Genomic DNA, 23,379 nt, shown 5'->3' with positions numbered 1-23,379 from the left:
AGTAAATAGATATAATAGGAAAGAAATAAATTGATTGGAAGCTGGTAATATTTTCCTCAGTAAGACGCAAAATGTCCTAGTTGCATAAATATTTCAACTTTTATTATTAATTATTCAAGTCTTTAAAAAAAAGCACTACATTTTATTTGATTCACATTTAATTTTTCTCTTACACTCTTCTTAATTGAAATGACAATGTTAAACTTTCTTTTCTGCTACAAATTATTTTGAACTGTCATTGAGTTATAGATTAAATGAATTATTCAGAGCTTAATATATAAGGTCTCATCCTAATATTGAGAGATTGATTATTTTTTTCTGAAACATACAAGGATACTCCAAAACCATACTGCTTTCAATCACTTGGTCTTGTAGATTATTTCTGGAGTGACTGAATTTCAGCAAATGCATACTTTATTTTCCTATGTTTTTACACCTAGTAATAAAGACCTGAATACCAAGAAACTTTGAAGACAGTCGAAAGGAGTATATTAAAGGTCCAGTCACACAGTCTGAATTATTGTTTCACCCATCTAAGAGTGACATTGCACCCCTCTCACTAGGAAAGTTCTTTTAACAAATGAAAAGCCCTGAGAGTACTGCAGGCAGATTCAGTGCCTGTCCCTCTTTCCCCGAATTGGAGGAGAATGTTAACAGGAAAATTTCATTTCCTTTTCATTACGCAGCTGCCGGTTGTCTGAGCTGCCTGATACAGGGACAATATGGCCAGGGGTGTCTTCATGAGTCCTGGGGAAAGTGCTAACAGGATTTATATATTGTCAGAAGACCACTGAAGTTCAAGAATAAGTGAAGGACACTTACATATTTGCTAACATAAATGTTCCACTTGGTACTGGTTGAAAGGTTAACTGGCGATGCTTTGCATTAGTATGCCTTGCTTCCCCAGCCAGTGTCTTCTGTAACTCCTGTGGCACTTGAATCGCAGGTTTTCCTCACATTTTTGGTATTGTCCATTGCTCCTTCCCTGTGTCAGGAGAATGGTGCTTGCACAATAACTTTTTAGTTTTTGTAAGGCATTTTTCAGCAGAAAGCTTCCCCATTTGAAACCATGACTCAAGTATCTTCTCCAAAAGAAAAAAAAAAAAAACAAAACCCAAATAACAACAGTTCATAGAAACATAGATCTAGTGGGAATAGCTTCAATAATTGAACTAGCTGCTTGCAGACAGAGAAAGCCATGCAATAAATGTTTAATACAAAAAGCACAGCTTGCTCATAGCAACCACAGAACACTTCCCAGCACTACAGAAACAGATTAAAGGTTGCATAAAGCTCTAAAGTTAGACATAATGATCAAATATCAGCCCTCAACTTCTACCCCCTGCTTTACCCCGTCCTCTACATATCAGTCCTACCATAAGCCTGTGAAGGAAATGTGAGATAAGTAGCCACTATTTCACCTTACAAGGTCATCCCCAAAGTTAAATCACTGCCTTTTTTTTGCCTTGTTTGTCAAGGATACATAAGGAAAGGAATAGTGGAAAATCATCTTACTTTGGAACCTCATGAGAACTCACTGGGAGCTATGGACATATTATTGTTGGCTTGATGCCAATGCTGTTGAAATAATGCTTGTCACACTTCCTTTCCTTGTGGAAGCTGAGACACTGCAGCATTCAACGGGATGGTCACTTTCCCTAAAGAAACTGTTTAACTTACCTCCATGGGAGGAAAAAAGACTCAGAAGCTTTTATCTTCAAAGAACTTACCTGAAGAGAAAGTGGGAAATATAAAAGAGGAAGAAGGATGAGATTTAGACAGTAGTCAGAAACAAAAAAAAAAAACAAAAAAACCCCCCAAAATAGCATCACAGTTATACCTCATAGCTATTGGAGTAAGACATGTACAACTACTGTAATCTATAAGTGATGATCAACCCAGGATTACATTTAGAAGAGCAGAGGAGCAGAATGCCATGGGATGTCTGACCTGCTTTCAAAGACACAGAAATACTTCGCAGGCTGCAAAGCTGAGAGGCAGGAAAATTGTGATCATGGAAACACAATGCAGTGACCATATAAACCTCATGGAACAGCTGTAATTATTTGGTGTGAAACCCAAAGCCCATGGCATATAGAGAAGCCATACTAGCTTTCCATCTACACCCTTGAGATACACTTAGTTCCTTACCTTCAGTATACTCAGCACTGTGAGTTACTCCTCCAAGTCCGGGATAGCTTCTCAAAATGAGTTGAAGCCTCAAAATTAACTGCCACCTTGATGAGAGATTCCGACTCCTTGGATTTAACTGACCCTGCAAATGCCATGATTCCTTTTCCTGAAAACTTGAAATTGTTGTCTGGGGAGGGGAGGAACCAGGACAGTTGATTTTTTCCTGCTTGTTTTTTTTTTTCCTTTAAACATGTTACAGTCATTTTACAGTGGCTGGATTATAAGGGAGAGTGTATCAAAAGAAATTAACACTCAGTAGTGTAGAGAGTGACCTGCGTAAAGTATTGGATAAACATTTCTCTCATGCAGGAAGAAGGCAATGTGTTCACTGCAAATGCACTGTTTTAACAGTGGAGCTAGTAATTTTTCCTCTGCTTCATAATACAAGCTCACCTAGGAGCTGGTGTCCGGTTTCTAGGATGCTGTAAAGCCATACACTTGTTTAGGCTGCTCCTCTGGGACACAGTGGCTTCCGGCTCCTCCAGCCACTGGCCTCTTACTCTTGACTACAAACTGCATTTTGCCACAATCCCCCCTCTTCTGCTGATGTAAGTTATGAAATGTAAGTTGTTATTTATTTGTAAACCAAATAAATAAAGTTATTCATCTCAAATTTAACATTGAAAAGAAGGTAGTAGTGCTTTCTTGAGAGGAGTTTTTTGAAAAGCAGTTTTTTCCTGGGAGCGGAATAAGCCCTGGAAAGGTATGATTCATCATTAGGCAAGGGTAACATCATGACCTTAATGTGCCATACTAGTTGGTAAATAAATCACTTGAAAAGATCATGAAAATTAGGTCTAATCCTAAGTACATAAAACATCTGGCCACTTGAACTGTTCCCCGTATATTCTTACCTTCTTACTTTTTTCTTTGCTTTTAATTACCTAGAATCCCCTACAATATCCTAGAAACTATGGGTGCATCAAGGAGAATAGCCAGGCATCCACAGCAAAGATCAGATTAGTCCAACATCTTTCAAGAATAGTTTAGAAATAATTGGTTCTCCTTTGGGTCCAAGGAATGGAAAATAGGCCCTCTCAAGCTCTCTTTGATCTTGTTATCTTGTTTATTATATTATTTTGTAGTCAGTTCAGTTGTAACAGAAAAGAAAACAGGCTCTGTCACATTTTATTTCTTTCGCTACTCTCTCAACTTACATTCAGATAAAAGCAGTTCAGACTACAATTCTTTGATTTTACTCTGGAAGAGAGTTTCTTTAGGGGCAACTAAGAATCAGCGATTCTCCTTGTTGCGTTTGGGGTTCATAGTGTACATCTTACAGCTATAGCATGTGATTTGGGGATTCAGTATGAGAGCTTGTTCTCTCCTTCCTACCACTGGTCTCAATATGTGAATTTGTCTTCCTCCTCATCCACTGCTTTTGTCCAGGTCAGCCCAATGCATAAGAGTAGGAGACTTCTGAATTACGCTGTGTTCAAAGAGAAGTCTGAAGAAGAGATCTGCAGGGTGAGAGAAATAGCTCAGTTATGCAAATGAATAAAGACATAAATTGGTGTTGATGGATTTCTCTTCCTGCTCTAAAACTGAGTAAGAACAGTGTGAGGAGGGGATATAGCAAAACCTATGCAGAAAATAGTCTGTTCCTGGTAAAACATGGAGGCCTGAGGTGAGAGGGTTGGGTTAGGTGTTCTGGAAGAAAAGATAAAAATACTATCATTATGGATTTGGGGAAATGTTAGACTACTTTTGTCATTGTTGTTCTCACTACTGATATAAAATCCTCATGGAAACAAACATGAGTAACATGTTCCTGGGGACAGATATGGCAATGGAAAAAGAGGGAAGTTCAAAGGATGTCTGTATGTCGGTGGAGAAACCCAAGCCTCAAAACTGCTTGCTGCTGTCATGGTAATTACATTTACAATAATATGAAAATACAAGGTACAGGTAACATTTCCTCTGCTTTTGACCTATTTGCTTTTCCTATTATGTGTCTCATCTCAGCAGGTCAGACTTGCCTGTGAGGACCTTGGCCCAGAGGATCTCTCTACATCTTCTTGAGTGCCTGCCCTCCAGCCCAGATAGCTCCTCAGGGGTTTTCCTCAGCCATCTGGAAGCATTTCTACCTATGTACCTTTCATTTTGTTGCAATGAAATGAGCATACCATGTCATACCCCTTCTTGCCATGGCTGTCCGTTGAAAATGCTTCTCCCAAGACTGTCCTTTCCTTTTAAACAGTCCAGGTTTGGAGTTTTAAAATGCTGAAATGAGGAAAGGGGGGGATTTTGAGTCTTTGGATTTTTTTTTCTGAATGTTTATGTGCAGATAGTCACAAGACACCAAGAGTTCACTTTTGCTTAAAGACATTAAGTTGAGGTATGTCTGTACCATCCAGTCTTGAAGTGCTTCTGTCTATGTTGAGTCCAGGAAGAGGGGAGTTTAGGTGAAAGGCAGCTAGGCAGAGAGAAACAGCATAGCTGTCCAGAGGTCAGCATGAGTGTGTATCTGCACAGCCTGTTTTTATGGGGGTTTTTTGCAGCTTAAAAATTGGGACTTTAACGGGAAATGAAGTGTCATCTTGTGATGTAATATGGGGATGTGACCCACAGTGAGGGAAGGAAGTAACGTTGTTCCTTACTATCAGGACTGTGTGCCAGCAATAGCAGCACAATATCCCAGCAGCACTGCAAAGGCCACCAGGAGTGAAGGACAAGTAGCAGGACAGACCTTCCTGTCTCTGAGCCTTGCCCTGGGGAGCTCTGGGGCCGCTCTCAAACCTGCTTGCTCTGCTTGCACTGTTCCCCAAGCTTCAATGACAGCTGCAATTAGTCTTCTCCTATGCACCACTCTGGTCTAGCAACTGGTCTTACAGGATACAAAAGACTTAAGCAACTAGTTTACAATTAAAACATCACTGAAAATTGGCATGATTACTGTCTATGGGCTGGTCTCATTGTCATTTGAACCTCACCTTCTAAGTGTCTATCTTGCAGGCTATATTCTTTTAAGTTTTTGGTTGGTTGTGGGTTTTTTGTTTGTTTCTTTTTTTTTCTATTTTTTGGGGTGTGGGGACTTTTTTTGTTTGGGTGGGTGGGGTTATTATTTTTTGTAATCTATATGTGGGCCTTACTTTCTATTTCCAAGCTGATGCAAGGGATTATTTAGGTATAGCAGGCAGGGCAGCCCTGTTTCCTTAATCTAGGTATTTTTCTAGTCAGTTCAACAATTAAACCAGATCAAAGCTGCCTAATATCTTTTATTGGGGAAACATGGATGATTTTTATTTTGTTTATTTTCAATGAGAAAATAATGCAAGAATTAATAATTCCCAGTCCAGACCACAGAAGGGGTTTTTGGTTGTTTTTAATTTAGCCTTTGAGATGTAGAATTAATGTGTTGCTTAGTGGTAAGTAAAAGTTGAAAGAAAGATCTCAGAAAAAGTTTTTACCTAGGCAATGTTATCAGAGTGTGAATACTTGCAAGTGCAAAATTTCAAGCTACAAATAGGAAAACAAAATAAAACAAAAAACAAAACCACAAAAAAATACAGACACATGTCTTTTCAGTCCCAGCATTAATGCACTGGTTTACAGGTATTTTAAGAAAAAAATATAAACACATGGCTGAAAGTTCGGGGACAGAATGACAGGTAAGAGCAACTTGCATGGAGAAACAGAGCTTGTAAATGCTAGGGCAGAAGCAGGACATCTGCCTCCTATTTCTGTTTGAAGAGGTGCTGCTGTGTGAGCACTGTCCCTGCAGCTCTCACGCGGTGCTGGTCTGCACAGCCTTTGCAGGGTGACATCAGATGCTGTGGTGTCATGGATCTGCAAGCACACAGCATTTCTTGGGTTCTGAGGAAGAGAGGGTTGTCCCAGGTCTGCAACAATCTGATGGCACTGCTTTTCAGCAGAGCTCCCAGCTGTGGATTGCTCCATCCCTGGTTTGGCTGTTTTCTCACCTGAATCCACCATCTGCCTGGCTGGGTCTGTGGCACTTCCTGACACACACCAGAGACTCCACAGGGCCTGTCTCCTCTCAGGCTTAGGACACTTCCTCCACAACCATCACGTCTGCCATGTCTGTCTCTTCCAAATGCTGAATCTCTTCTGACTTCTTTCCTGCAATTTTTTTGCTCAAGAGAAAAGACTTTTCCAAAACATTCTTGGAATCTTTCATCAGTAAACAGATGTGGTGTGGAAATACCACCCTCATCAAGCCTGCATGGCTAGGTGTGCACAACCCAAATATCTTTCCTTCAACTCACAGATCACCTGTGTTCTTTGCATAGACATTGCTGCTTGCCATAGATATTGTACACTGTTAACATTTTTTTTGCTTTGTTTTATTAATAACAAAGTTTAGTCTTTTAGGAATAAGCTATTTCAGTAGCTATACAGCACAACTATTTTTACATGAAGACTTTTTTCTTTCACAACAGGGGAACATGCAGAAGACAACATTAAAGAGGCTTTTCTGCCCACTAAACACACTGCAGTGACTTTGTGTGCCCTGCACTTAGACTGGCCAAATGTACACTAATGTAATTTAATCTCTTTCTCTGAAGTTTAGATTAAGACCCATTACATCACAAATAAAACAGACTAAAACTGATAGAGACATTTATAAGCAGTTATGGTTATAATCCACTGTCTGACAAGTTGTTTTACCTCCTTAACTCAATTTTGTGTCCAAATTCTAGAAGAGAGGGGAGTGTTACATTTTACTTGTAGCACTATGGGTAGTTTAATACAATTTCTGTCAATAAAGTAGACCTGACGGACTATTTCATTCATCTCAGATGGGAATATACAATTTTTCAGGATGTCCAGGACTCTCTGATATGTCATTTGCAGTTAAACATCCATTTTCCCCATTGAAGCAGCTCTCCAACTTTGCTGTTATTTGTGTGGTTTTCTGGGTTTCGAAGATGTTTCATTCATTTTGTTGACTTTGGCAAGCGTTAGCATAATTACTCATCTGTGTTCTGAGACATTTCCATGAACTAGTCTTTCTTTTTAAAAAATTTAAGCTAGATGCTCTCACTCAAAGGTAAAGGACTTAAACCCTCTAGTTGAATTCTGATTATGAATTCCTATAGCCCACCACTCTATGCAGTTTTGTTGTTGGAATCTTTTGTATGATTGAAAAATGGAGAATTTAACATTAAAAAAAATTTAAAATTATCATACTGATGGTAGGATAATTCATTATGATTTCATTCCACATGATGTTTGGGATCATACCTAAATGATTCTCAGTCCTTAAAATCTACTTCAACTCAATGATATTAATGAAAACCTGTAAAAAAAAAAGGCTCTGACATTAAGTAATTTGACAACCTCTTCCTTTTCCCTCTATTCTCAAAGTCTATTACAAGCTCATATTGCTCAGTATTGGTCCTAAAGCTCAGTACTTCAAATGAATTCACTCTCCTTTACTTCAGGAGTTTGCTTTTGAAGCATATCCTCTGCACATATTATGTTTTGGCTTATTTTGTAAGAAAGGACAAAAGTGGTACCTCTTTTACCTAAAATAAAATGGGTCTGGAAGATGTGTCAGTGAAGCACACCTCAAGTGTTGTTAGAGCCAGGGACTATTCATGCAACCTAATTAGAGCTAGTTCAAAACAATCATCCCAAAATGTGCCCAGGACAGATGCAGGGGCCTCTGCACTGTCCTCTTTGCTTGGAAAATAGTGTTCTGCTTAGTTGCAACACATGGTAAAGAGTGAAGAAGTCAATGTTTGATGTGTTTTGGTGCCCAACTGCAGATGCCAAAACTAGATATTAAATATATATATATGTGTGTGTGTGTGTATTTACATATATATTTGTGTCAATGTGTGTGTATATATGTGTACATATATTTTATATACACATACTATATATAAATCTAGTTTTGACATCTGCAGTTATGTATAATAAATTTTATATATATATATATATATATATATATATATATATATAAACAACCTGGCTTTAGAGGTGTGGCACAGAAAATAAAAAAGTATGAAAAATACATTTCCCAACAAGGGAAATTCTATGGGAAAAGCATTATAACTTTTAATACATAGGAAAAATAATCTTATAACTTTACAATCCCCTTGGTCTTAAAAGTTATGAATTTATTTAAAATATCACTTCTCATTACACTATTGCTATTAACACACATGCGCCTGGCGTTGTACAAGTGGGCCAAAGATATCTTAGGGTGAATAATAGACATTTCCAGAGAATATTTCAAACTGCTTTGACATCATCAGAAAAGTATTATCAGGTGGTGGTGCAGCAGTGACTCTGTCTGGGTATTTAGAAAGCATTATGACATTACCCAGTGCCATCAATGATGCTGCTTATGGGGATACACAAATGCCTTGGCCACAGCCTCACTGGGGCAGAGGCCCCCAAATGCATAAACCCTCCTCTAAGGAGCTTCCAACCAAGAAAGAGATGTGCTGGAACGGTCAAAAGGCCATAGTAGATACTTTAGCAGCTGTCCAAACGACTACAAGTCTTTGGAGAAAAAGTTTCCAGGACTATTTTCAGGCTATACTTCAGGCCCCCACTGTAACCTGTTAATCCTTCCTTCTTAAAGGATTTGAGGAAGGATGGGATATCAAGCAGAAAATGAAAATACATTGCATTTATCGGCACACCAGTACCTTTAATAATATAGCATTTGGCATTCATCTTTCCTTGGCATCTTGTTAAAAATAGTTCTAGTTATCCCAAAAGTGGGATTATGAAGCTTGGGGATCTGAGCACAGAAGAAGATTAAGAAATACGAAGAAATTCTAGTACACTACTCACTAATTTGGTAATATTTTACCCAACAAATAATTTCTTTCATCAATAAGTCTTTTTTTTTGTAATGAATTATGAACCAGTATGAAAAGTGAAAGTACTAAAGGTCCTAGACTCTATCAGAGAGGCTATTTATGGAAGAGATAGTATTCATCAGGACTAACAGTGACGAAATGGATCTTTGAGTGAATACTTAAAGTAATGACTCTGCTACCCAGAAAATTATTCCCCAAAGAGTAGGAAGGAAAAAAAGATTTTATTGATTTTTATTTCATATTTTAATTATATGTATTTTAGTCATCTCTGCCAGGTGAACTTCTGCCTTCTTCATATGAAAGCAATGATATCATATAGCAGCTGTTACAGAGTAGTTGTTACTTTTCACAATCCCAGCTGTTTCATTCTAAGAATAAAAAGATATTGGGTACCTGCCAATTAAGTAAATGGAATTGTCATTTTCATTTATTGCAATAGTCAGTTTAACTTGTATTCATAATGTTTTTTGTTAATGTAGATAAAATGACAGCACTGGCAAGCAAGAGTGTTTTTATGGGCAGAATACATGTGTTAAATTATTCAGTCTTTTCAGAGGATTCACAGATGTTTTGGTTTCAAAATGCAAGTTTTAAATGATCAGTAATATGCTGGTGTGTCCTACCTGTCCACTGACACCAGATCCCTCACCCTTCTACTCATCTTCTGGGGTTTGGTGCATAATGATCAATAAAAGAGAGGGTTACATGGACATATTTTACCACCTACTTCCTATTCCTGCTTTCCAGTTAAAATGCTGAATAGAATTATAAACCCATTTAGCAGTGTTAAAATGCACTAATATCAGAGTGCTCTTTTTCAAAACTGTATCACTTTACAGCAGAGTCATATCTTCCTTTAGTGTACATCAGGAAGGCTTACGGAAAGTAGATATAATCAGCCAGACCATTCTTTAAAAAGTACTTCCTGTAGAGAATGAAATTCATCACTGTTTCTGTTACTTCTCCATAACAAAAAGAAGGATTAAAAACTATTTTTAATTTGTTACACTTACATTCAAAATATGATGCTACCTCAAAAATACCATAAGTGTCTATATCAAGCTTGAAGATTCCACATATGGAGACCCTTTTTGGGACAGAGGCGTAGGTTTGTGACAGAGGATGCATTTGGTTTGTAAGGCAAGGAAGTTCATGAAGGGGACAGTGGGTCTTGAAGCAGGAAGAAAAAGTCAAGCATGGCATTGTGCAGTTCTCAGTCCCATTCTAAGTGGGCAGATTAAGGAAAGCATTTAAAGAAATTGTTATATTCACCTGAAGAAGGTGCAGAGCCATCCAAACACAAAACCCTTTTAACAGAGAAACCCAAAAGTTAAAGACCCTACATTTCCTGTTACCTTTGAATACATATGCCTTTGACAAACATAAGCAGCAACAAGGGATGGGGGAGAGAGACTGTTGGTGTCTGAAAATCCTCCTCTACAAGCCGATGCTGAAATAGTGGCAGGGTTCTCCATCCCTTTGTGTCATCTGGGCTCTGCGGTGCTTTACTTGTATATGAAGGAGTGACCAAGATGAGTTAAGCTAGAATAAGCTCAGTCTTAACTGGCTATTTAAACCCTGATTTAGACTTTTCCCAGGGGCTATAGTGTGCTTCCGAGCAATAGCAAGTGCAACAGCTAGTCTTCAAATTCTGAGCCACAATCAGAAAACTCGGCTTCTTATTAATTTGGAACATACCCCTTCAGTAAAATTACAGGCAGAGGCAAGAAACAACAAACATACAGAAAGGCAAAACTATAAAGCAAAGAAGAAAATAATAATTTAATGCACTTTGCCTTTGTATTGTTCTGTTCACCTCTCTCTGAAATGTTTACAGAGATTCCTGTTGCTAATATCCAAATATCCTTGAATGTACATTTCCTTACACCACCTCATGATAGGCAGAGAGAAGATGGTTATCCCCATTTCACAGGGGGAGAACTGAGGCAGGAAAAGCCTGTGATCAAAATGAGTTCCCTGAAGAGGCAAAGTCTCCAAAAAGTGACTGACTTTCTTATGCTTCATGGCTGTCCCTGATAGAGATAAAGTAAATTCTACATGAGTACTGAATTGGTTTAAGGTCAAAGAATTTGGATGAATTCTGCAAATAATAAAGAACTTTTTTATTTGTTCTCTCACTTTTATACCCCTTAAAATGCACTTGCTTTCCATTTTCAATGCTTTCTATGCAATCTGAAAAAAGGAGAGAAATATAATGCATATAATGTATTCTATATAGTCTATATCCTATATATTCATTGAAAGATTATATTCTTATGTAAGATTGCAATTCAGGCAACTGAATAGATATACAAATAATATAAGTAGAAACTAACTAAACTTAATCTGTTTCTCTGTGTATTTATGTACATATACAGACATATTTTTTGACCTTGTTAAAAAAGAAATTATAAAATTTGGCAGCAGGCGTTTGGATACAGGTGAATGAAATTACATCTGAGGTAACTAATTACAGAAATAAATGCCAACTAATCAGCAATTCATAAAGATAATACAAAAATGCAAAAAAAAACCCCCAATGGTTAAAAAAAAATAAACACAAACAAAAAACCCCAAATAAAAAAAAAAAAACAACAAAAACCCAAAAACCAACACCCCTCCCCTCGTCTCCAAAATATAGATCCAAACCCTCTCTACAAAACAAAGAAACAAAAGAGTTGTTTCTAGTAGATGAAATCACCTTCACTCTTTCTGTCCCTCCAGGGCTCTCTGCAAACACTCCATTGCCACTCCTCCTGCCATGCCCCTACCTAGCCCTTGCCAAGCAGGAGGTGGGTGTTGCACCAGCTCTTTCTCTCACTGCCAACACAATTTGCTCCCTCTCCACAGACTGCTCCGGCCCCTTGCCAGGGACTCTGGGGCTCTGGTAATTATCCCTTGCGGGCTGAGCGAGGTAGGAGGCATTAGGAGAAGCAGAAAGGGCTTCAGATCTCCCTTTTCTGCTCCCCAAACCCTCTGGACAATCCCTCTACAAGAGACCCTTACTTCAAAAAGATTTAAATAGCTGCTTTCCAGGTGTCTCCCAGCTGGCTGGTAACCCAATATCCTAAGGGTTCATGTACCTATTTTTCTTAAATTTCCTCAACTTCCCTTTCCTCTGCGTCAACATCTGGCATCAGCGTAACCACAAGCTTGAATATCCCTTCAACTGTGTTCAGGACCACTTTTCATTAGCAGTCAGGCTTTTTTTTAAGTCTCAGTCACTGTAAGCATATTTTCATAGCCTTCAAACCTCACAGACCTTGCTGAAGGTGGGATTTTATTAGTCTTTCTACATGATTGAGATTACTTATATCATCCATGGATCATCAAAACAAAATATCAGAACTCTGCATCTCCAGTAATTTCAGTAGACTTAACTGAGATAAACACAGCCTGTTATGTCACAGCATCTCAGAGAGGTGCACTGATTTCAAAGAACTTTGTGTAGTGGATAGACTAGGCACAAATGCCAACCAGAAGTAACCTAACTGCAGCATCCTTTCTTCCATTTCAGCGTAGCTTTGACAGTCTAAAATTTTGTAACTGCTGCAATAATGTCTGATGAAAGATGATAGCAAAATATCCTAGCAAATACTTAGCTTAATTGTTTTATTTTTTTTAAAGAAACTTTGCAAACATGAACATTAGGTTTGAGCACACTATTTAAAAGGCTGGGGCGATGCACACAGCTTCTGTGGGAGGAGGATACAGAAAAGAAAAATATCCTGGTAGCTGGTGGTAACAAAAGTTCTACTATGAGCTAGCACCAAAGCATCTCTATTAACTGTACCTCAGTTACCTACATGTTAAAACATATTTGTCCTCTTAGGGGAGGTTAAGGTAAATCCACTTACTGATGGGAAACATACAGTGACTATCTCAGAATAGAAGTATATTAACATGGACACTGCATGATTAGTATAAATTGATAAAACAAATGCTTTTGCCAAGAATTTTAAAACTGAATAATGGTTCTGGATGACTTCTAAGTGCTTTGTTCTAAATCCTTTTAGACAGACTGGTTTTCTTAAGGTGAGATCTCAGTGTGAGACCAACTCCTTTTTAACATATCTGAAGCCGAGCACTGTGCTAGAGCTGTTTCGTGAAAGAAAACGCTGATCCTGCTCCTGGATGTTGCTGAAAAGTATTATACAAATGCTTGGTGTTATTTAATTACACAGATTCAAAACCTACTATAATCAAACAAAAGTAACTCAAGTTTTCCAATTTATTTGAAGAACTTAAAAACAATCAATATGAAATTTACATCAATAAATTCCAGTGATGCCTTTAAGATATATTTTAGGGCTACTGATATTAGGTGTTAAAGTCAGACATTTCTTTCTTTCCTATGAAGAGTCTGCTTCTGCTCCGCTTTGAAGTCAAGGAGAGTTTTATCACTGTCTTCAAGGACGGGCAAATTAGAGCCCAGATTTGCATGTGGAACTCTGTACAGTAGGGTGCTCGAGTGGCGTACAACCTGTCACCACAATTATAGTAATTTTAATCAACCTCATTTGCTGTTTGCTTCTCTGAGATTTCCAGGAGAATTTGCTCATCTGCGCTTCAGTGTTAATATCTCTCTATCCTTTCTGTTTTACTAGTCATGTTTTTATTCTGTCGCTCCTGCTGCAGCTGAGCCGGAGCATTTTAATAAACCTCTTGTTACCCACATCTTCTATCCATATGTCATTGACTTAAGCAGAGCGGTTTGTCAGGTTAATATTTTATACTTTTTGTATTTAGACTATTACTTAGCTGATCTATAACAGGGGATTATATTCAGGGATAGGAATATTGAGTGGCGCTTTTTTTTTTCCCCACGTGCTTGTCTCCAAGACAACTAGATGACTGTATTTAAAAGAGCACAAAGACCAGAACGAGTAGCTCATCCAAGTCTTTTAGCAAGTGAATGCTCTGCGGTTTTGCATTTTCAGGCAGGCCTTTCACTCTATCCCCCTGACATTTTCCACCTCGGGCTCTGATGGGTGGGAACTCCAACTGGGAGCCCAGCTGATAATTGCAGCTATTAAGCTGCTGCTAGTGTAACTCCAGTTCCCTTTTGTTTCTGGTTTTATCTAGTCTAGCTGGAGAGTTTCACTCGTGATAGTCATATTTAAAAGCCACAATGATATTCTTCCTTTTTCCCCTTTCTATCAGGGCTGGAGATTATTAGGTACATCCTCTCTCCAGTTCAGCCTGCTTGCAGAGATTTTGTAAAGCACACAGTAGCTTGTGCTTTTTGGAATATTTTTAATAAAATAAAATAAATATAAATAAATAACGCGTGGCCACAACAACAGATCCCTGGCAATCATAAATTAGCAATACAAGCCGCTGGCAGCCGTGCAGAAAGCCCTTGTGCTGCAGTCTCAGACAGAACAGCAGACAAGCAGAGGTTGCAGCTCACTATTAACCAACCACGATCTACCATTAATCTGACTCTGCTTCTGAAATTCAGCTCAGCACTCCCTGAATTTCCTCTCCCTCCCTGGCTCTGTCAAGAATAACATTGTGTACTGGAAATGCAATGCTTGAGTGGTCAAGCTTCATTGCTCCCATGTATATTTTTTGGCCTGATAATTACATTAGGGATGTAAAATACATAATGTAAGTTTCCTGTGAGAATTTGCCCCTGAGCTAAGTGCTATCACATGTCATGGGAGTTTCAGTGTGTGTTCAATGCAAAACCCCAAACCTGTCCAAACAACATATTTAGATGGGCACTGCAAGAAAGATTGTGCTGTTCAGCTATAGATGAAGCTCCTTGCAGCTCCAGGAGATAGCTGCATTTGATGCCTATGAGGTGCCAATTTTTATTAAGACCATTTCATTCCTTTGAACATGAGAAGCACAAACTTTTATGATTCAGATAACCTTTTGGGGGTTTCATATTTCAGAAGGATAGTAGCTTTATGTAGACTCAAAAAAAAAAAAAATCCAGCAAGCCATTTCCATCCTCTCCCTAAAATGATTTGGTTTGCTTTGTTTCAAACAACTCCTTCTGTACTTAACCCTATTTGTGAGCTCCACATTACCAAATTACTCAAAGTGGAGTGCACAGTACTCTTCATGATTTCATGTGCTGGGACTTCTGAAATTTCACATCTTCTTCGGATCAGTTAATCTAGTTATGAAGACAAACTTAGCTGTTAGATACATGTTGCAGACACCTTACTGGTATGAATCCTGACTGTAAATATTCCCATAAAAGAGATTGTTGTGCTAATGTGATTTGCAGGGAAAATGAAGTATTGGCAGTCCTCAGTGCAGCATTTTGGTGAAGCAAAATGAAAACCTGAGTCCTTTGTAAGGCTCAGTTGAAGTTCTTTGGGAGGTTATAGAATGCAAAAACACGTTAATTAAATTGTCAATAAAATGAAATAAATAAAATAACTGTAAATGTATGAAAAATGCCTCCTACTAGCCATGCCCAACCTTTTCTTTCTCTTTGTAACATTAGAAATAAATCTCCAGCATTTCAGGACACAACCAGAAATATAATGGTTTTTGGAGGTTGGGAAGAAACAAGGAAATACTCCCATCAAAATCTAGTTTTGACAGAAAATATATTTTGGAAATAGGTATCTTTCTTCCCATGTTCCATAGAAGGCCTTGTTTTTCTCACATATATACTGTAAAATCTGCATATCAAAAAGGTTCCTTCAAACAAATTCTTTCAATCTCACTTTAAAGAGGAATAAAAATTTTAAGGAAATGCTGGGAATAGTAAACAAACATTAAAAAACAATGCATATTCCTCCCATTTCCCTGACATCATTCTGTTTGGAAATAGACATATCCTCAGCCTCTAGGCTGGGTCACTAAAAAATAAGAATATAAAAACAGGCCACTTTTCATTTCCACCAGCTTCTGCTTCAGACTCTTGTCCAAGGGAACACAGTTCTCTCCTCGTTCAACAGGAAATAGGAAATATGAAATAGGAAAGCTGAAACAAAGCCAGAAAATAAGTTGAGGTAAAAGTTGAGATAAAACTGATGCAGAAAAATAATTTAAAAATATTAAAAAGTTAGGAAAAGATTGTGCCTGCCTTTTCTGTCTTTATGCAAGATATAAAATAGCTAAGGTGAGTAAAACAAAGGAGAGGAAGGGAAGTAACAGGGGAGTCCCCAGTTAAGCTGTCTCAATGGCCCCTGGTGCACACAATGGATCACTGGATGAGGCTGAGCTGAGGAGTCCAGGATCAGGACAGTGCAGGAGATGAGCTCTTCCTCAGGGGGTCATGGTCCTTCATGGATGTTCTTGGACATGGACAGAAAAGAAAAATTTTGAGGTGCAGCATCATCCAGCCTCATCCAGTTCCTTATCCAGAAGAAGGAGAGAAAGGCTGGGAGATTTCTTTTCCCTGGCACTGCTGCTTAATTATTTTCTCTGGTGATGACCTATCAAGCTGCCTGAAATTGTCATGTACCACAAGGATTGCAAGTATGACAGACGTCCATGTGAGTCTTGAAGCAAAGATCTTTTCCCATATACTAATCATCTGAAGGGATGTGGTCTTCATCATCTACACAACTGAATATTTTGAAGCCCCTTTTTTGCTTAGGTGGAACTCTGAATATATATGTCATTAAAATTTACACCAAAAAGCCCTTGGATTTCACAGTGATTGGGATAAAAAATTTATGCATACACACATGTTTTCTCTTCTACATCAGTAGTAAGAAGACATTTTTGGTATCAAACACCACCATTTTCCTTATCCTCTTCTGATTTTTCTCACCTTTGCAAAAACGTAGAAGGATTGTTTTGCTTGTTAGCAAGTTTTACAGCTGGGATCAAGCTGAGTAAGGGAAAATTCAGACTGAATCCTGAATAAAACTTCCTGAAAGTCAAAGCTTTAGACTACATAATAATGTCCCAAGGGAATGGAACACCTCAAACAGCTATGACTTTGAAAACTAGACTGGAAAATGCACTAATAAATATTCTTTATGAATTCTTTTCTATTATCATGAGGGTGGATGAGGAGAACTACCAGTTCTTTTCCATGTCTAATTTCTCAAGTTCTGAGAAGCATAAAAATAGGCAGTTGAAGAAGCTCAGAACCAGGGCAGTGCTAAGAAACACAAACCGCTTGTTTATTCTAGGATTAATCTTAAGTGGTGTCAACTGTTTTATAGTTCCAAAATAATTGTGGGCAAAAAAACGATTTCTAGGTTCATAAATCCCCATCACTGATATAGTCAATTGAGGTAAAAAAGGTCTTTCATGACATTTGCACTGCTCATTTTTTCTGTCTCACATTTCTCAATGGACCTGAACTTCTGCTATTCATATAGACAGTGACTTATTGTATTATTTTATAATAATTTATAGTTTATGTGCAGAATTTTTCAGTTGTGCTATCAAATAAGCTTTACATGCAAGAACACTCTAAACCCTGATGCTTAAAGTGCCAGGAATCCCTTAAATAAAGTAATTCTCATTGCTTATGACATGATAAATTCAATTGTTACTGTTTAACTAACTTCATCCTGAAAAAAATGTTTTGCTCCATGGCTGCTTTATACAGCAAGTTCTGCAGCTGTGACAGTTGTAGAGCTTGGAAGGATGGGACCAATGCACTGCCTTCCTTTGAGCTACCAGCTCTAATTGTCAGCAAATCCATTCTATCTCAGTGACCTGCTGGTCAGAGTGGTACTGAAGCACATCACTCTGAATGACAAATGAGGAGAAACAACAAGGGTAGAGATGCAGACAGTGGGTATAAGCTGAAAAAAAGCTACTCATTTATCATGAAATCTCACAGTCAACTCTTCTGTAAAGTATTCAAAGAAAAGTGACTGTGAGCTTGTTTCAGTGATCAAAAATATGTAACTTCATGTAGTTTGCTCTAAAACAAGAAATTATTCAAATATATCTGCAATTACTGCATTGTTAATTCATAACTATTGAAAACACAAATGCAAAGAAATGTCTGTTTCTGTAGAGAATATTAAATGTCTTAACTCTTTTGGAAGACATGGAATAGGAAAAGATCCCAGTAGTTTCTAAATAAATTAGTTTCTGTTTTAAGTCCCTAAGTTTTAAGATTTCCAGATAGATCTGTTTTGGTCATTCATTAGTACAGAAAAGTGTTTTATTTTGGTTCTTTAGGTGTAATAAACTAAAACCGTAAGGAAGAGAGATTGTGAGATTGATTGATTTTGCTGTATTTATCAAAATAGTCAATCCAGTACTGGAAACACGATGAACAGACACAACCTCAACCTTGTCCGATCTGAGCAGGCTGAAGCAGGGACAGCACTATTCCCAGTCTCTCCAGTGTAACAAATGTCACCCTGAATAACTGGACTCTTGCAAAGTCTTTGCAAGGGATGAGTTCCTTCTGTGTCTTGGAACTAATCATTCATCAGTTTTAAGAAGTATTTCAAACTACAGGTGACCTTACAACCTCAATGGCAGTGCATCTTTCCTTTCTAAGCCACTTTTAGAGAGGGCTACCTGGACTTGAAATGCGCTGATTTGCTGTAGCAGAGGCTGCTCAGGTCAAACTCAAACTTCTAGAAAGTCAAGTTCTCTCCATTAGCAGGTCCAAATATCTATGAAGGACCTGATCCCACCACCACCTAAGCTTCCCTTCCCTCTTTTGTCAGAACGACCATTCAACATTCTTACTATGTTTCCCCATAAACATATGTAAAATCCTTTGAAGCACCCAGAAAGTGGTCTACTGAAATGCAGAAAATACAAAAAAAAAAAAAAAAAAAAAAGGCATCCCAGACTTCAGGACCCTGACTAAGGAATATTTCTCATTTAAACTAAGATATGTAATTTCAGGTACATGAATGACTATGCTGGCAATGGAAGTATTGCAAAGAAATAAATTAATCTTTCACATAGTTAGGACTGAATACAACAGACCCAAACTGTCATCTGAAACTCTATGCAAAAATCAACTTGATGCCAGTACATATCATGAAGCAGAGATAAAACACATTTTCTCATCATATTATAAGAAAGGAGCCTGATCCAACAAGAAATGTCATTTACGAATGTTCTTACAGTAAGTACCAGGGCAGCATATTATAGTAATCCATATCTGAGGCAATAAAAACATATCACAAGCTCTACATCGTACAGGAAAAGCTCCAGTTTTCATGAAGGAACACATAATTAAAAGAAACAAATTCATCAACTTTTACTACCTGACTATCCATGAACCTGATAAAGAAGGTGGACGGACTGTATTTTTCCTTCAAGGAAACTTCACTGTCATTGCCCTCTTAATTGATTTGGAAAAAAAAATATTTTACTTCATATTCAAGTTCAGCTGTTTATTGTAATTAGTGGCAGTAGTAGCAATATATACGAACCAAGTAACAATAATAATGCACAGGAAAAAATAAATTAATTTCATACAGAATTAGGGAGAGAGGGAAAGATAAATAGAAATAGATGTAAAGCTTCTTGGAAGAACATGCAATTAATTATCTAATATTTTTTCTCACTATTTTACAGTACAAATAACCAAAAAGGTTTATATAATCTAACCATCAATGCTAATAAGCCTGTAAACTTGAGCACTGTAAAATATGGATTTGAATACATTAAATTCTACTTACGTGTTTGACAGGATGCTAAAATCTGACTGCATTACATCTTGTTATGAATTCACACATTACTGTCGGTCAGAAAACCCTGACACTAACCTTCATTGCTAATAGTAATGGATATGGGTGATTTTAATAATAAAGTGTGTATGCTCATTATTTTTCAGTGAGTCTGTGGAAAGAAATTTGAGATCTTGAAATATGACAACAAATGAATACATATGCATTAGGAAAATGCAACATCCCTGAAGGTTGAAGGAAACAGTTTCAGCAGCATCTGAAATAAATTGTATGTATAACTTCCACAACTGTAAATGTGAACAGAAATACAAAAGATCAAAGATTTCAGTGCTGTGTATTACGTGCAGCAACACTGAACTTCCCACCTAGAAGCAGAATAACAATAAATGTGTTTCGAAGTCAAGTGTGTTTCTGTGAGCTTTCTAGCCAAAAGTTACACAGAGCCAAAAACTCACCTGAAAGCTGAAATATCGAGTGAAGACTTCAAGGTCCCTTTTCCAAAGAGGGGAGCAAAGTGGGGAATTTTGTTTTAGCCCTGTTTGTTTATGAGATACAGAAGATAAAAGATCAGGACTTAAAACTACACCCTTTTCAGTTCTCATGACAGAAACATCCTGGAAAATATTCCATATGTGCCTAAGGATTTTCATTCTATAGCACTTGTGGCTTATGCTGTAAGTGCTGCTGCACTAATGCTGGCACCTTTCTGGTGACTGTTTTGGACTGCAGCTAGTGCAACAGGTATTAGCACTTGATAGAAGAGACAGAAAACATTGGTTATGGTGAGCTTAATAAAAGAATTAAGGAAAGATACAATCATGTAGAGTGATTCTGCAGATGGTCTTGAGAAACCATCTAGCCAATTCACCTGTTGTAAGGCAAAATGTCATTCTCCTGTCACTCTTAGCCTACACTTGCCTGATATGTTCTTAGAAACCTTTGCTGTGTGCATATTCTTCAATCTTTCCAGCCTATTACTTTTAATGCTGCACTGTTCCTAGAAAGCTTTCCCAAATGCTTGAGCTTTAGTTTCTATCACTTTTACTGTGTTTGCCAAGGACACAAAGAAATTTATTTTTCTCTTTCTTTTCACAGCCACATATTGCACATTTAAAAATTGTTAACAGGTCTTTTTTTTTTCAAATTAAGCAATCCCATTTATGTCAGGAAATTGTTGTATATCATGCAACATGGTCATAACTCTCATAATTTCTGCAGCTCCCACCTAAACTATCTGGGTACTTGTATTCCTTGCAGTTCTGTGGCCAAAGCTGAATAGTTGTTTGGTTAAAGCTTTAGGAGTTCTGCAGACAATACCAAGAGGATGTAATCTGTTTCACAGACTATGCATGCTTCTGTTAATGTGCTCCAGAATGATACTAGCTTTGTCCACAACATCATGATGTTTAAAGTTTCATGAGTATTTGTCCTTGTCTTTCCCTGGAATATAATAGCTGAGGTGTTTGCATTCTGATGTTTCATCTCAAATGAGATAGATTTATTATGTTTTGCATTGTCTTCTCCTGGAAATCACTCCAACTTGCCATGAGTTCAGAGACCAAATCACATTACTAAAATGTTAGCTGACCTTTCCATATTGTATTTGTTTGCACTTGTTCTCACACTGCAAAGCTATGACCACTTTATGTGCCTACAGACTGCTATAATGATAAACTCAGTTGACTATAGTAGGTAATTGTTACAGTAACAGTCTTTGATAATATAGATTATTTCTGGGTTATGTGAATAGCTTCTGAGAATTCTGAATCTTTAAAAAATATTTACTATTCAGAAAGATGCAGTGATGACTGAACAATTGTAAATTATTAATTACTTTCTATTTCCTTGTTTTTTGTCACATCCCACTGATCTGAGAATGACTTGGCACACTCAGGGCAAACCTTAGAGGGTGAGTATGATGAAATCCCATAGCCCCTATTTCCACAAGTTCCACAAGAGGATGAAGATTACTGCAGTGGCCTCAAATATAGCCAGAAGATGTGGTCACACAAAATAACAGACACACACCAGCTCCTATGGAGAACAGTACTCACACACTAGACTTGCCTCCAGCCATGGCTTTTGCCTCATGTGAGACAGAGGACCTGGGAGGGGCCACAACACTTTCCTAGCGCACAGTCACAGCAAGCATGTGGCCTCAGCTACTGCAATCCCTTTCTCAGACATCCTTCTGAAAAGAGCTATGCCCAGGTATGTGGGCCACACAAAGGATCATGCATGCAAAGGCAGAATGGAAGAAAGGATACCTCATGGCGTGTGCTTAGCAAATCTGTCAGGCACTGCCACTCCCCATTGCTACAATGGGCACTGAAGTGTTGAAGCTTGGTACTTGCATTTCCTTTCTTCTTAATTTCTTTAATTTAATCCTTCAAAGGTGTACAGACTCCAGTTAGAGTCACACACATTATACTTCCTAAATGGATGACAAAACATTTAAAACAGAGGGATTATAAATAAAAAGTAACAAGAACAGTGAATAAATACCATGATTCTCCAAAAAATAATAAACAAAATTCATTTTGCCAACATAGTTCTTCACAAATATGGGAAATCAGACATTTCACATAGGGATTTTCACACTGAATATTTTCTGCTAATATATGTGTACTTTTGTCCAAGATGATAGGTGGGCAGTTTAATTTAAATTGAAACTAAAAAAAAAAGGCCAAAAGATTTTTCTGAAGTTAGACAGAATCTGGACCTGAATTATCTCAGTCAATAACACCATCATTTGAAGAATGACCCTTTTTATTCATCTAACATACACAAAAAAAAGACACTATGGATTATAAAAGTAATATTAATTTTTTTTCAAGGTGTGAACTCTCTGCCACATTTTATGTATGAGTATTGACAGACTGAGAGATTGACTTATCAGATTTCCCAAACCTGGAGATTTTCAGTGCAGGCTAAGTTTCAATGCTCTAAGATTTTATCTGTATTTTTAATAGTCTAAAATATTGTCTATATTTGTATACATTTCAGCACAATAAAAGCAGACCAATGGATCAAAGCCCTTGCTGCTCAAGGCCCTACATCTGCACCACATGTGGCCCAGGGGCTTTACTTTGGACTAAATTTAGTCTAGACTGAATATCACCACAACACATATGCTTTGAAGCTGTCCAAAGGCTCAGTCACCACTTTGAAACCTTATGTTCCATCAGAGAATGAAGCAGGCTCAGTGCTTCTTGTGTCCTTTGCTCCTAAAGGAATCTCATGGACTTGCCCTGGAAACAGAACCGGTGTGCATGACATGGAGCTGATCAGGGGTCCTGCATCAAAACCTCTCTCTTGTAGTCCAGCTTGTGATCAGGAATGCAGAGCAGTCAGCTGAATCTGCAATTAGGCAATTTCAAGGTGTTTGTTTTGAGTAATCTAAAAAAAGAAATCCCACAGTAAGAGCTAAATTTTCGAAAGACACTGTTCTGATGGAATGTATGCTGCTGAAACCTTGCTGCAGATTGCATTTGCAATTTTGCCACTACACTGAAGGACAGGATCAGCTGATCTTAGAGTCTGAAGGTGCTATGATACCCACTGAGAGGGAATCTTCATACTAGATTTACCCTGGAGTTGTAAACTTTGGAAGACTGACCCAGGAATTCCAAATGTAAGAAGGAGAATGAAGATCATAAAAGAAAGCTGACTTTACAAACTTCTGACCATGTATTCAAGACTATAAACTCCCAATAGCCTGGATTCACCCTGAGGGTTCCTGGGAGATCTAACCTTCTTGCTAAGGATCCAAGAACTACAGT

The 23,379-nt window shown here is 37.8% G+C and overlaps 2 long non-coding RNA genes across 3 annotated transcripts in view; both read left to right on the top strand.

Annotated features, from left to right (window-relative positions):
* The window catches only part of LOC139668652 (uncharacterized), a 54,778-nt gene extending 51,202 nt beyond the window's left edge, over positions 1 to 3,576 (top strand). For both annotated transcript variants that reach the window (XR_011697102.1, XR_011697101.1), the window contains one exon: positions 1,479 to 3,576. This is a non-coding gene — a long non-coding RNA (uncharacterized lncRNA). The remainder of the gene's footprint in view (positions 1 to 1,478) is intronic.
* A 3-nt stretch (positions 3,577 to 3,579) lies between these two features.
* LOC139668653 (uncharacterized) lies at positions 3,580 to 7,326 on the top strand. Its single transcript, XR_011697103.1, has 3 exons — positions 3,580 to 3,660; positions 3,975 to 4,062; positions 4,159 to 7,326. It is a non-coding gene; the product is annotated as an uncharacterized lncRNA (long non-coding RNA).
* The last annotated feature ends 16,053 nt before the right edge of the window (positions 7,327 to 23,379 follow it).

This window comes from Pithys albifrons, chromosome 2, assembly GCF_047495875.1.
Source record: "Pithys albifrons albifrons isolate INPA30051 chromosome 2, PitAlb_v1, whole genome shotgun sequence".
NCBI classification, from domain to species: domain Eukaryota; kingdom Metazoa; phylum Chordata; class Aves; order Passeriformes; family Thamnophilidae; genus Pithys; species Pithys albifrons.
The sequence above is the reverse complement of the archived record's forward strand: the minus strand, read 5'-3'. Positions and strand labels throughout refer to the sequence as shown.